The sequence below is a fragment of the Oncorhynchus nerka genome, linkage group LG14, assembly GCF_034236695.1.
Source record: "Oncorhynchus nerka isolate Pitt River linkage group LG14, Oner_Uvic_2.0, whole genome shotgun sequence".
In the NCBI taxonomy this organism is placed as follows: domain Eukaryota; kingdom Metazoa; phylum Chordata; class Actinopteri; order Salmoniformes; family Salmonidae; genus Oncorhynchus; species Oncorhynchus nerka.
The window spans coordinates 24122997-24135238 of NC_088409.1; the positions used below are offsets into that span (position 1 = coordinate 24122997).

At 51.5% G+C, this 12242-nt stretch overlaps 1 pseudogene; it reads left to right on the plus strand.

Moving 5' to 3' along the window:
• The window catches only part of LOC115122987 (potassium/sodium hyperpolarization-activated cyclic nucleotide-gated channel 1-like), a 75684-nt pseudogene that overhangs the window by 35786 nt on the left and 27656 nt on the right, over window positions 1-12242 (plus strand).

A 12242-nucleotide genomic window follows, 5' to 3' on the forward strand; every position in this document is an offset into this window, starting at 1 on the left:
GTGTAGGGGGTTAGATAGTGGTGTCTTGTGCCAGACTAGAGGAGCAGTGTGTAGGGGGATAGATAGTGGTGTCTTCTGCCAGACTAGAGGAGCAGTGTGTAGGAGGTGAGATAGTGGTGTCTTCTGCCAGACTAGTGGAGCAGTGTGTAGGGGGGTTAGATAGTGGTGTCTTGTGCCAGACTAGAGGAGCAGTGTGTAGAGGGATAGATAGTGGTGTCTTCTGCCAGACTAGTGGAACAGTGTGTAGGGGGTTGGATAGTGGTGTCTTCTGCCAGACTAGTGGAGCAGTGTGTAGGGGGTTAGATAGTGGTGTCTTCTGCCAGACTAGCAGCAGCAGTGTGTAGGGGGGTTAGATAGTGGTGTCTTCTGCCAGACTAGAGGAGCAGTGTGTAGGGGGTTAGATAGTGGTGTCTTCTGCCAGACTAGAGGAGCAGTGTGTAGGGGGTGAGATAGTGGTGTCTTGTGCCAGACTAGAGGAGCAGTGTGTAGGGGGTGAGATAGTGGTGTCTTCTGCCAGACTAGTGGAGCAGTGTGTAGGGGGGTTAGATAGTGGTGTCTTGTGCCAGACTAGAGGAGCAGTGTGTAGGGGGATAGATAGTGGTGTCTTCTGCCAGACTAGAGGAGCAGTGTGTAGGAGGTGAGATAGTGGTGTCTTCTGCCAGACTAGAGGAGCAGTGTGTAGGGAGTGAGATAGTGGTGTCTTCTGCCAGACTTGAGGAGCAGGGTGTAGGGGGGTTAGATAGTGGTGTCTTCTGCCAGACTAGAGGAGCAGTGTGTAGGGGGTGAGATAGTGGTGTCTTGTGCCAGACTAGAGGAGCAGTGTGTAGGGGGTGAGATAGTGGTGTCTTCTGCCAGACTAGTGGAGCAGTGTGTAGGGGGGTTAGATAGTGGTGTCTTGTGCCAGACTAGAGGAGCAGTGTGTAGGGGATAGATAGTGGTGTCTTCTGCCAGACTAGAGGAGCAGTGTGTAGGAGGTGAGATAGTGGTGTCTTCTGCCAGACTAGAGGAGCAGTGTGTAGGGAGTGAGATAGTGGTGTATTCTGCCAGACTAGAGGAGCAGTGTGTAGGGGTTAGATAGTGGTGTCTTCTGCCAGACTAGAGGAGCAGTGTGTAGGGGTGAGATAGTGGTGTCTTGTGCCAGACTAGAGGAGCAGTGTGTAGGGGGTGAGATAGTGGTGTCTTCTGCCAGACTAGTGGAGCAGTGTGTAGGGGGGTTAGATAGTGGTGTCTTGTGCCAGACTAGAGGAGCAGTGTGTAGGGGGATAGATAGTGGTGTCTTCTGCCAGACTAGAGGAGCAGTGTGTAGGGGGTGAGATAGTGGTGTCTTGTGCCAGACTAGAGGAGCAGTGTGTAGAGGGATAGATAGTGGTGTCTTCTGCCAGACTAGAGGAGCAGGGTGTAGGGGGGTTAGATAGTGGTGTCTTCTGCCAGACTAGAGGAGCAGTGTGTAGGGGGTTAGATAGTGGTGTCTTGTGCCAGACTAGAGGAGCAGTGTGTAGGGGGTGAGATAGTGGTGTCTTCTGCCAGACTAGTGGAGCAGTGTGTAGGGGGGTGAGATAGTGGTGTCTTCTACCAGACTAGAGGAGCAGTGTGTAGGAGGTGAGATAGTGGTGTCTTCTGCCAGACTAGAGGAGCAGTGTGTAGGGAGTGAGATAGTGGTGTCTTCTGCCAGACTTGAGGAGCAGGGTGTAGGGGGGTTAGATAGTGGTGTCTTCTGCCAGACTAGTGGAGCAGTGTGTAGGGGGTTAGATAGTGGTGTCTTCTGCCAGACTATTGGAGCAGTGTGTAGGGGGTTAGATAGTGGTGTCTTCTGCCAGACTAGCAGGAGCAGTGTGTAGGGGTTAGATAGTGGTGTCTTGTGCCAGACTAGAGGAGCAGTGTGTAGGGGGTGAGATAGTGGTGTCTTCTGCCAGACTAGTGGAGCAGTGTGTAGGGGGTGAGATAGTGGTGTCTTCTACCAGACTAGTGGAGCAGTGTGTAGGGGTTAGATAGTGGTGTCTTCTGCCAGACTAGTGGGAGCAGTGTGTAGGGGTGAGATAGTGGTGTCTTCTGCCAGACTAGTGGGAGCAGTGTGTAGGGGGTTAGATAGTGGTGTCTTCTGCCAGACTAGAGGAGCAGTGTGTAGGGGGTGAGATAGTGGTGTCTTGTGCCAGACTAGAGGAGCAGTGTGTAGGGGGTGAGATAGTGGTGTCTTCTGCCAGACTAGTGGAGCAGTGTGTAGGGGGGTTAGATAGTGGTGTCTTGTGCCAGACTAGAGGAGCAGTGTGTAGGGGGATAGATAGTGGTGTCTTCTGCCAGACTAGAGGAGCAGTGTGTAGGAGGTGAGATAGTGGTGTCTTCTGCCAGACTAGAGGAGCAGTGTGTAGGGAGTGAGATAGTGGTGTATTCTGCCAGACTAGAGGAGCAGTGTGTAGGGGGTTAGATAGTGGTGTCTTGTGCCAGACTAGAGGAGCAGTGTGTAGGGGGATAGATAGTGGTGTCTTCTGCCAGACTAGAGGAGCAGTGTGTAGGAGGTGAGATAGTGGTGTCTTCTGCCAGACTAGTGGAGCAGTGTGTAGGGGGGTTAGATAGTGGTGTCTTGTGCCAGACTAGAGGAGCAGTGTGTAGAGGGATAGATAGTGGTGTCTTCTGCCAGACTAGTGGAACAGTGTGTAGGGGGTTGGATAGTGGTGTCTTCTGCCAGACTAGTGGAGCAGTGTGTAGGGGTTAGATAGTGGTGTCTTCTGCCAGACTAGCAGCAGCAGTGTGTAGGGGGGTTAGATAGTGGTGTCTTCTGCCAGACTAGAGGAGCAGTGTGTAGGGGGGTTAGATAGTGGTGTCTTCTGCCAGACTAGAGGAGCAGTGTGTAGGGGGTGAGATAGTGGTGTCTTGTGCCAGACTAGAGGAGCAGTGTGTAGGGGGTGAGATAGTGGTGTCTTCTGCCAGACTAGTGGAGCAGTGTGTAGGGGGTTAGATAGTGGTGTCTTGTGCCAGACTAGAGGAGCAGTGTGTAGGGGGATAGATAGTGGTGTCTTCTGCCAGACTAGAGGAGCAGTGTGTAGGAGGTGAGATAGTGGTGTCTTCTGCCAGACTAGAGGAGCAGTGTGTAGGGAGTGAGATAGTGGTGTCTTCTGCCAGACTTGAGGAGCAGGGTGTAGGGGGGTTAGATAGTGGTGTCTTCTGCCAGACTAGAGGAGCAGTGTGTAGGGGTGAGATAGTGGTGTCTTGTGCCAGACTAGAGGAGCAGTGTGTAGGGGTGAGATAGTGGTGTCTTCTGCCAGACTAGTGGAGCAGTGTGTAGGGGGGTTAGATAGTGGTGTCTTGTGCCAGACTAGAGGAGCAGTGTGTAGGGGGATAGATAGTGGTGTCTTCTGCCAGACTAGAGGAGCAGTGTGTAGGAGGTGAGATAGTGGTGTCTTCTGCCAGACTAGAGGAGCAGTGTGTAGGGAGTGAGATAGTGGTGTATTCTGCCAGACTAGAGGAGCAGTGTGTAGGGGGTTAGATAGTGGTGTCTTCTGCCAGACTAGAGGAGCAGTGTGTAGGGGGTGAGATAGTGGTGTCTTGTGCCAGACTAGAGGAGCAGTGTGTAGGGGGTGAGATAGTGGTGTCTTCTGCCAGACTAGTGGAGCAGTGTGTAGGGGGGTTAGATAGTGGTGTCTTGTGCCAGACTAGAGGAGCAGTGTGTAGGGGGATAGATAGTGGTGTCTTCTGCCAGACTAGAGGAGCAGTGTGTAGGGGGTGAGATAGTGGTGTCTTGTGCCAGACTAGAGGAGCAGTGTGTAGAGGGATAGATAGTGGTGTCTTCTGCCAGACTAGAGGAGCAGTGTGTAGGAGGTGAGATAGTGGTGTCTTGTGCCAGACTAGAGGAGCAGTGTGTAGAGGGATAGATAGTGGTGTCTTCTGCCAGACTAGTGGAACAGTGTGTAGGGGGTTGGATAGTGGTGTCTTCTGCCAGACTAGTGGAGCAGTGTGTAGGGGGTTAGATAGTGGTGTCTTCTGCCAGACTAGCAGCAGCAGTGTGTAGGGGGGTTAGATAGTGGTGTCTTCTGCCAGACTAGAGGAGCAGTGTGTAGGGGTTAGATAGTGGTGTCTTCTGCCAGACTAGAGGAGCAGTGTGTAGGGGTGAGATAGTGGTGTCTTGTGCCAGACTAGAGGAGCAGTGTGTAGGGGGTGAGATAGTGGTGTCTTCTGCCAGACTAGTGGAGCAGTGTGTAGGGGGGTTAGATAGTGGTGTCTTGTGCCAGACTAGAGGAGCAGTGTGTAGGGGGATAGATAGTGGTGTCTTCTGCCAGACTAGAGGAGCAGTGTGTAGGAGGTGAGATAGTGGTGTCTTCTGCCAGACTAGAGGAGCAGTGTGTAGGGAGTGAGATAGTGGTGTCTTCTGCCAGACTTGAGGAGCAGGGTGTAGGGGGGTTAGATAGTGGTGTCTTCTGCCAGACTAGTGGAGCAGTGTGTAGGGGGTTAGATAGTGGTGTCTTCTGCCAGACTATTGGAGCAGTGTGTAGGGGGTTAGATAGTGGTGTCTTCTGCCAGACTAGCAGGAGCAGTGTGTAGGGGGTTAGATAGTGGTGTCTTGTGCCAGACTAGAGGAGCAGTGTGTAGGGGGTGAGATAGTGGTGTCTTCTGCCAGACTAGTGGAGCAGTGTGTAGGGGGGTGAGATAGTGGTGTCTTCTACCAGACTAGTGGAGCAGTGTGTAGGGGGTTAGATAGTGGTGTCTTCTGCCAGACTAGTGGGAGCAGTGTGTAGGGGTGAGATAGTGGTGTCTTCTGCCAGACTAGTGGGAGCAGTGTGTAGGGGTTAGATAGTGGTGTCTTCTGCCAGACTAGAGGAGCAGTGTGTAGGGGGTGAGATAGTGGTGTCTTGTGCCAGACTAGAGGAGCAGTGTGTAGGGGGTGAGATAGTGGTGTCTTCTGCCAGACTAGTGGAGCAGTGTGTAGGGGGTTAGATAGTGGTGTCTTGTGCCAGACTAGAGGAGCAGTGTGTAGGGGGATAGATAGTGGTGTCTTCTGCCAGACTAGAGGAGCAGTGTGTAGGAGGTGAGATAGTGGTGTCTTCTGCCAGACTAGAGGAGCAGTGTGTAGGGAGTGAGATAGTGGTGTATTCTGCCAGACTAGAGGAGCAGTGTGTAGGGGTTAGATAGTGGTGTCTTCTGCCAGACTAGAGGAGCAGTGTGTAGGGGGTGAGATAGTGGTGTCTTGTGCCAGACTAGAGGAGCAGTGTGTAGGGGGTGAGATAGTGGTGTCTTCTGCCAGACTAGTGGAGCAGTGTGTAGGGGGGTTAGATAGTGGTGTCTTGTGCCAGACTAGAGGAGCAGTGTGTAGGGGGATAGATAGTGGTGTCTTCTGCCAGACTAGAGGAGCAGTGTGTAGGGGGTGAGATAGTGGTGTCTTCTGCCAGACTAGAGGAGCAGTGTGTAGGGGGTTAGATAGTGGTGTCTTCTGCCAGACTAGAGGAGCAGTGTGTAGGAGGTGAGATAGTGGTGTCTTCTGCCAGACTAGTGGAGCAGTGTGTAGGGGGTTAGATAGTGGTGTCTTCTGCCAGACTAGAGGAGCAGTGTGTAGGGGGGTTAGATAGTGGTGTCTTCTGCCAGACTAGTGGAGCAGTGTGTAGGAGGTGAGATAGTGGTGTCTTCTGCCAGACTAGAGGAGCAGTGTGTAGAGGGTTAGATAGTGGTGTCTTCTGCCAGACTAGTGGAGCAGTGTGTAGGGGGGTTAGATAGTGGTGTCTTCTGCCAGACTAGAGGAGCAGTGTGTAGGGGGGTTAGATAGTGGTGTCTTCTGCCAGACTAGTGGAGCAGTGTGTAGGGGGGTTAGATAGTGGTGTCTTGTGCCAGACTAGTGGAGCAGTGTGTAGGGGGGTTAGATAGTGGTGTCTTCTGCCAGACTAGTGGAGCAGTGTGTAGGGGGGTTAGATAGTGGTGTCTTGTGCCAGACTAGAGGAGCAGTGTGTAGGGGGATAGATAGTGGTGTCTTCTGCCAGACTAGAGGAGCAGTGTGTAGGAGGTGAGATAGTGGTGTCTTCTGCCAGACTAGTGGAGCAGTGTGTAGGGGGGTTAGATAGTGGTGTCTTGTGCCAGACTAGAGGAGCAGTGTGTAGAGGGATAGATAGTGGTGTCTTCTGCCAGACTAGTGGAACAGTGTGTAGGGGGTTGGATAGTGGTGTCTTCTGCCAGACTAGTGGAGCAGTGTGTAGGGGGTTAGATAGTGGTGTCTTCTGCCAGACTAGCAGCAGCAGTGTGTAGGGGGGTTAGATAGTGGTGTCTTCTGCCAGACTAGAGGAGCAGTGTGTAGGGGGGTTAGATAGTGGTGTCTTCTGCCAGACTAGAGGAGCAGTGTGTAGGGGGTGAGATAGTGGTGTCTTGTGCCAGACTAGAGGAGCAGTGTGTAGGGGGTGAGATAGTGGTGTCTTCTGCCAGACTAGTGGAGCAGTGTGTAGGGGGGTTAGATAGTGGTGTCTTGTGCCAGACTAGAGGAGCAGTGTGTAGGGGGATAGATAGTGGTGTCTTCTGCCAGACTAGAGGAGCAGTGTGTAGGAGGTGAGATAGTGGTGTCTTCTGCCAGACTAGAGGAGCAGTGTGTAGGGAGTGAGATAGTGGTGTCTTCTGCCAGACTAGAGGAGCAGTGTGTAGGGGGTTAGATAGTGGTGTCTTCTGCCAGACTAGAGGAGCAGTGTGTAGGGGGTGAGATAGTGGTGTCTTCTGCCAGACTAGTGGAGCAGTGTGTAGGGGGTTAGATAGTGGTGTCTTCTACTAGACTAGTGGAGCAGTGTGGAAGGGGTTAGATAGTGGTGTCTTCTGCCAGACTAGTGGAGCAGTGTGTAGGGGGTTAGATAGTGGTGTCTTCTGCCAGACCAGCAGCAGCAGTGTGTAGGGGGGTTAGATAGTGGTGTCTTCTGCCAGACTAGAGGAGCAGTGTGTAGGGGGTGAGATAGTGGTGTCTTGTGCCAGACTAGAGGAGCAGTGTGTAGGGGGTGAGATAGTGTGTGTTAGATTGTGTCTTCTGCCAGACTAGAGGAGCAGTGTGTAGGGGGTTAGCTTGTGCCAGACTGTGTAGGGGGATAGATAGTGGTGTCTTCTGCCAGACTAGAGGAGCAGTGTGTAGGAGGTGAGATAGTGGTGTCTTCTGCCAGACTAGTGGAGCAGTGTGTAGGGGGGTTAGATAGTGGTGTCTTCTGCCAGACTAGAGGAGCAGTGTGTTGGGGGTTAGATAGTGGTTTCTTCTGCCAGACTAGAGGAGCAGTGTGTAGGGGGGTTAGATAGTGGTGTCTTCTGCCAGACTAGCGGAGCAGTGTGTAGGGGGTTAGATAGTGGTGTCTTGTGCCAGACTAGAGGAGCAGTGTGTAGGGGGATAGATAGTGGTGTCTTCTGCCAGACTAGAGGAGCAGTGTGTAGGGGGGTTAGATAGTGGTGTCTTGTGCCAGACTAGAGGAGCAGTGTGTAGGGGGATAGATAGTGGTGTCTTCTGCCAGACTAGAGGAGCAGTGTGTAGGAGGTGAGATAGTGGTGTCTTCTGCCAGACTAGAGGAGCAGTGTGTAGGGAGTGAGATAGTGGTGTCTTCTGCCAGACTAGAGGAGCAGTGTGTAGGGGGTTAGATAGTGGTGTCTTCTGCCAGACTAGAGGAGCAGTGTGTAGGGGGTGAGATAGTGGTGTCTTCTGCCAGACTAGTGGAGCAGTGTGTAGGGGGTTAGATAGTGGTGTCTTCTACCAGACTAGTGGAGCAGTGTGGAAGGGGTTAGATAGTGGTGTCTTCTGCCAGACTAGTGGAGCAGTGTGTAGGGGGTTAGATAGTGGTGTCTTTTGCCAGACTAGTGGAGCAGTGTGTAGGGGGGTTAGATAGTGGTGTCTTCTGCCAGACTAGAGAAGCAGTGTGTTAGAGGGTTAGATAGTGGTGTCTTCTGCCAGACCAGCAGCAGCAGTGTGTAGGGGGGTTAGATAGTGGTGTCTTCTGCCAGACTAGAGGAGCCGTGTGTAGGGGGGTTAGATAGTGGTGTCTTCTGCCAGACTAGAGGAGCAGTGTGTAGGGGGTGAGATAGTGGTGTCTTGTGCCAGACTAGAGGAGCAGTGAGTAGGGGGTGAGATAGTGGTGTCTTCTGCCAGACTAGTGGAGCAGTGTGTAGGGGGGTTAGATAGTGGTGTCTTGTGCCAGACTAGAGGAGCAGTGTGTAGGGGGATAGATAGTGGTGTCTTCTGCCAGACTAGAGGAGCAGTGTGTAGGGGGTTAGATAGTGGTGTCTTCTGCCAGACTAGCAGGAGCAGTGTGTAGGGGGTTAGATAGTGGTGTCTTCTGCCAGACTAGAGGAGCAGTGTGTAGGGGGGTGAGATAGTGGTGTCTTCTGCCAGACTAGAGTAGTGTGTAGGGGGTTAGATAGTGGTGTCCTCTAGTGTGTGTGTTCGCCACAGTGTGATATGGAAGTGATGTTATTCATTTGTTCTCTTCTAACTCATACCTATATATTTCAAGGTCAGGATGACGTCATTATCGCCCACAGCAGTTGTCCAGAGTGTTTCTCTAGTAATCCTTTTATTCAATATCACGGTTATAAACCCACCGCTGGCTCTGGAACTAGACTGTCTGAGAGACGGGGTGTGTGTGAGAGTTGTTGTAGTTCATCTGGATCATTCCATTAATGATCCCAGAAGTGGAGTCCCACAGAAAAGAGAAAGAGAGGAGTGTGATATTTGGTGAAAAATATGGTACAAGGAATGAGTTCAATTGGGATATGTCATTGGTATTGGTGATAGGGAACCCCTCTCTCCCCTCCCCTCCTCTCCTCTGCCAGGTTCTACTGGGATCTGATCATGTTGTGTCTGATGATAGGAAACCTCTCTCTCCCTCTCTCCCCTTCCCTCCTCTCCTCTGCCAGGTTCTACTGGGATCTGATCATGTTGTGTCTGATGATAGGAAACCTCTCTCTCTCCCCTTCCCTCCTCTCCTCTGCCAGGTTCTACTGGGATCTGATCATGTTGTGTCTGATGATAGGAAACCTCTCTCTCTCCCTCTCTCCCCTTCCCTCCTCTCCTCTGCCAGGTTCTACTGGGATCTGATCATGTTGTGTCTGATGATAGGAAACCTCTCTCTCTCCCTCTCTCCCCTCCTCTCCTCTGCCAGGTTCTACTGGGATCTGATCATGTTGTGTCTGATGATAGGAAACCTCTCTCTCTCCCTCTCTCCCCTCCCCTCCTCTCCTCTCCCAGGTTCTACTGGGATCTGATCATGTTGTGTTTGATGATGGGGAACCTGATCATCCTGCCAGTAGGAATCACCTTCTTTAAGGATGAGAACACTCCTCCCTGGATCATCTTCAACGTGGTCTCTGATACTCTCTTCCTGGTTGACCTGGTCCTCAACTTCAGGACCGGTATCGTCAAGGAGGACAGCACTGAGATACTGCTAGACCCCAAGTCAGTGTGTGTGTGTGTGTGTGTGTGACACAGAGCTGGAGGCAATGCTTCCCTGTGTGGTGTTCTTCCAGAATGTGAATGAATGGAGTTGTTTGTTATTTCTTCTAAAGAACCATAACTACTGGGGCCATAGGAATTCATGTTGGTCTATGCTATGCTAAGCTAACTGTGAGACCATATAAATATAAATTGTTGTTCTATGCAGTGCTAAGCTAACTGTGAGACCATAGAAATGACTTTTATATTATGCTATGCTACCACAGGGCTATCCGTCAGCGCTACCTAAAGAGCTGGTTTGCGGTGGACTTTGTGTCGTCCATCCCTGTGGACTACATCTTCCTGATGGTGGACTTGGAGGCCCGGCTGGACTCAGAGGTTTACAGGACGGCCAGGGCCCTCCGCATCGTACGCTTCACCAAGATCCTCAGCCTGCTACGCCTGCTACGCCTGTCACGACTCATACGCTACATCCACCAGTGGGAGGAGGTGAGAGACCGGGAACACAGGGAGAGGAGGTAGAGAAAGAGGGGAGGGAAAGAGAGACTTACTACCACTGTCACAACTCACTGGCTACATCCTCCAGAGAGAAGGTAGAGGGCAGTCAGTGGAACATGCCAGAGAGGAGGGAGAGAGGGAGGTGTGAGGAGAGAGGCAGAGGCTGAGGCTGAGAGGGGGAAAGGAGAGGTCAGCGTAGTATAGGGGAAAGAGAGGCCGCTACGGGGGCAGCTGATCTACCTCTTCATTGGGGAAGAGGCAGCTGTCATAAAAGGTGCCCTCGCAAGACGTCAATAAACTAAAGTGATGTCAAACTCTCCCCCTCCAGATCTTCCATATGACCTATGACCTGGCCAGTGCCATGGTGAGGATAGTCAACCTGATAGGCATGATGCTGCTGCTGTGCCACTGGGACGGATGTCTACAGTTCCTGGTTCCCATGCTGCAGGACTTCCCCCTGGACTGCTGGGTCTCCAAGAATAACATGGTGGTGAGTTACATTGGGACGGCAGGTAGCCTAGTGGTTAGAGCGTTGGACTAGTAACCGGAAGGTTGCAAATTCAAACCCCCGAGCTGACAAGGTACAAATCTGTCGTTCTGCCCCTGAACAGGCAGTTAACCCACTGTTCCTAGGCAGTCATTGAAAATAAGAATTTGTTCTTAACTGACTTGCCTAGTTAAATAAAGGTAAAATAAAATAAATAAAAGTGTGTGTCTGTCTGTCTCTCTGTCTGACTGCTGGGTCTCCAAGAACAACAAGTGAGTTTGTTACATGGGTACTGAGACATGTGTGGGGGGTTGTTGAGGGGGGTTGTTGACCCGCTCACAAAGGGAGGGCTTGTGTGCAGTGTGTGACATTATTGATATTGTGTTTGTGTGCACTGATTACGGGGTAGTGGACTGATTGTGTGTGTAGCCAGAGAGAGTGTGTGTGTAGACAGAGGGAGAGAGAGTGTGTGTAGACAGAGAGAGAGTGTGTGTAGACAGAGGGAGAGAGAGTGTGTGTGTAGACAGAGAGAGAGAGTGTGTGTAGAGGGAGAGAGTGTGTGTAGACAGAGGGAGAGAGAGTGTGTGTGTGTAGACAGAGAGACAGAGTGTGTGTAGAGGGAGAGAGTGTGTGTAGACAGAGTGTGTGTAGAGGGAGAGAGTGTGTGTAGACAGAGGGAGAGAGAGTGTGTGTGTAGACAGAGAGACAGAGTGTGTGTGTATCCTCGTGTCGGACGTTGTTTGCTCTCTGTGTTAGTTTATTGGTTCATGAAGCTGCATGTCTGGTTGGAATAAAAGGGACTATCAACACAATAAAACATCTCCCAACTTAAACATCCTACTGATGGAATAGATGGAGATATGAACACACACACATACACACACGGCTGTGTGTTTCGCTGACTCCCGTCTCGGCAGTGTTTCCTCAGTCGTTGCCGGGGTGACTGTTGCTAGGCCAGCTGAGGCTGAGTGTTTTCCCCCAGAGAAAGCCATGTGCCACCCGCCGGACCATTTAACAGAACAGGATATAATTGGCCTCACACACACACACACACACACACAAGCAATCACAAACACAGTCACACTCAGCCTGAGATAAATATGCTTCATTGCATGATTGGCTAACACACACTGGCTTGATAAGATATTTTAGAGCTATTCTATTATTATTTTCCTCTAGCTTTTTGCCTGTTGGTAGTCTGTTTTACACAGCAGGAAGTAGAAAAGCAATGAGCAACTCTACCCAGCACTTTACAGCCACAGTTTTAGCCTAGGTTGTAGCTATTACCTTAACTAGTGTTGTACCACTCATCCCTCCCTCCCTTCCACCTTCTTCTCCCTCTCCCTCTTCCTCTCAGACTCCCTCTGTAGAAGGGCCTGTTTAACTCTCTCTCCATCTCTCTCTCCATCTCTCTCCACCTCTCTCTCCACCTCTCCCTCTTCCTCTGTAGGAGGGCCTGTTTAACTCTCTCTCCACCTCTCTCTTCATCTCTCTCTCCATCTCTCTCTCGAACTTCTCTCTCCATCTCTCTCTCGACCTCTCTCTCCATCTCTCTCTCTTGCTCTCGGACTCCCTCTGTAGAAGGGCCTGTTTAACTCTCTCTCCATCTCTCTCTCCACCGCTCTCCATCTCTCTCTCCACATCTCTCTCTCCATCTCTCTCTCCATCTCTCTCACCACCTCTCTCTCTTCCTCTCGGACTCCCTCTGTAGAAGGGCATGTTTAACTCTCTCTCCATCTCTCTCTCCACCTCTCTCTCCACCTCTCCCTCTCTCTCTCCATCTCTCTCTCCACCTCTCTCTCTTCCTCTCGGACTCCCTCTGTAGAAGGGCCTGTTTAACTCTCTCTCTACCTCTCCATCTCTCTCTCCACCTCTCTC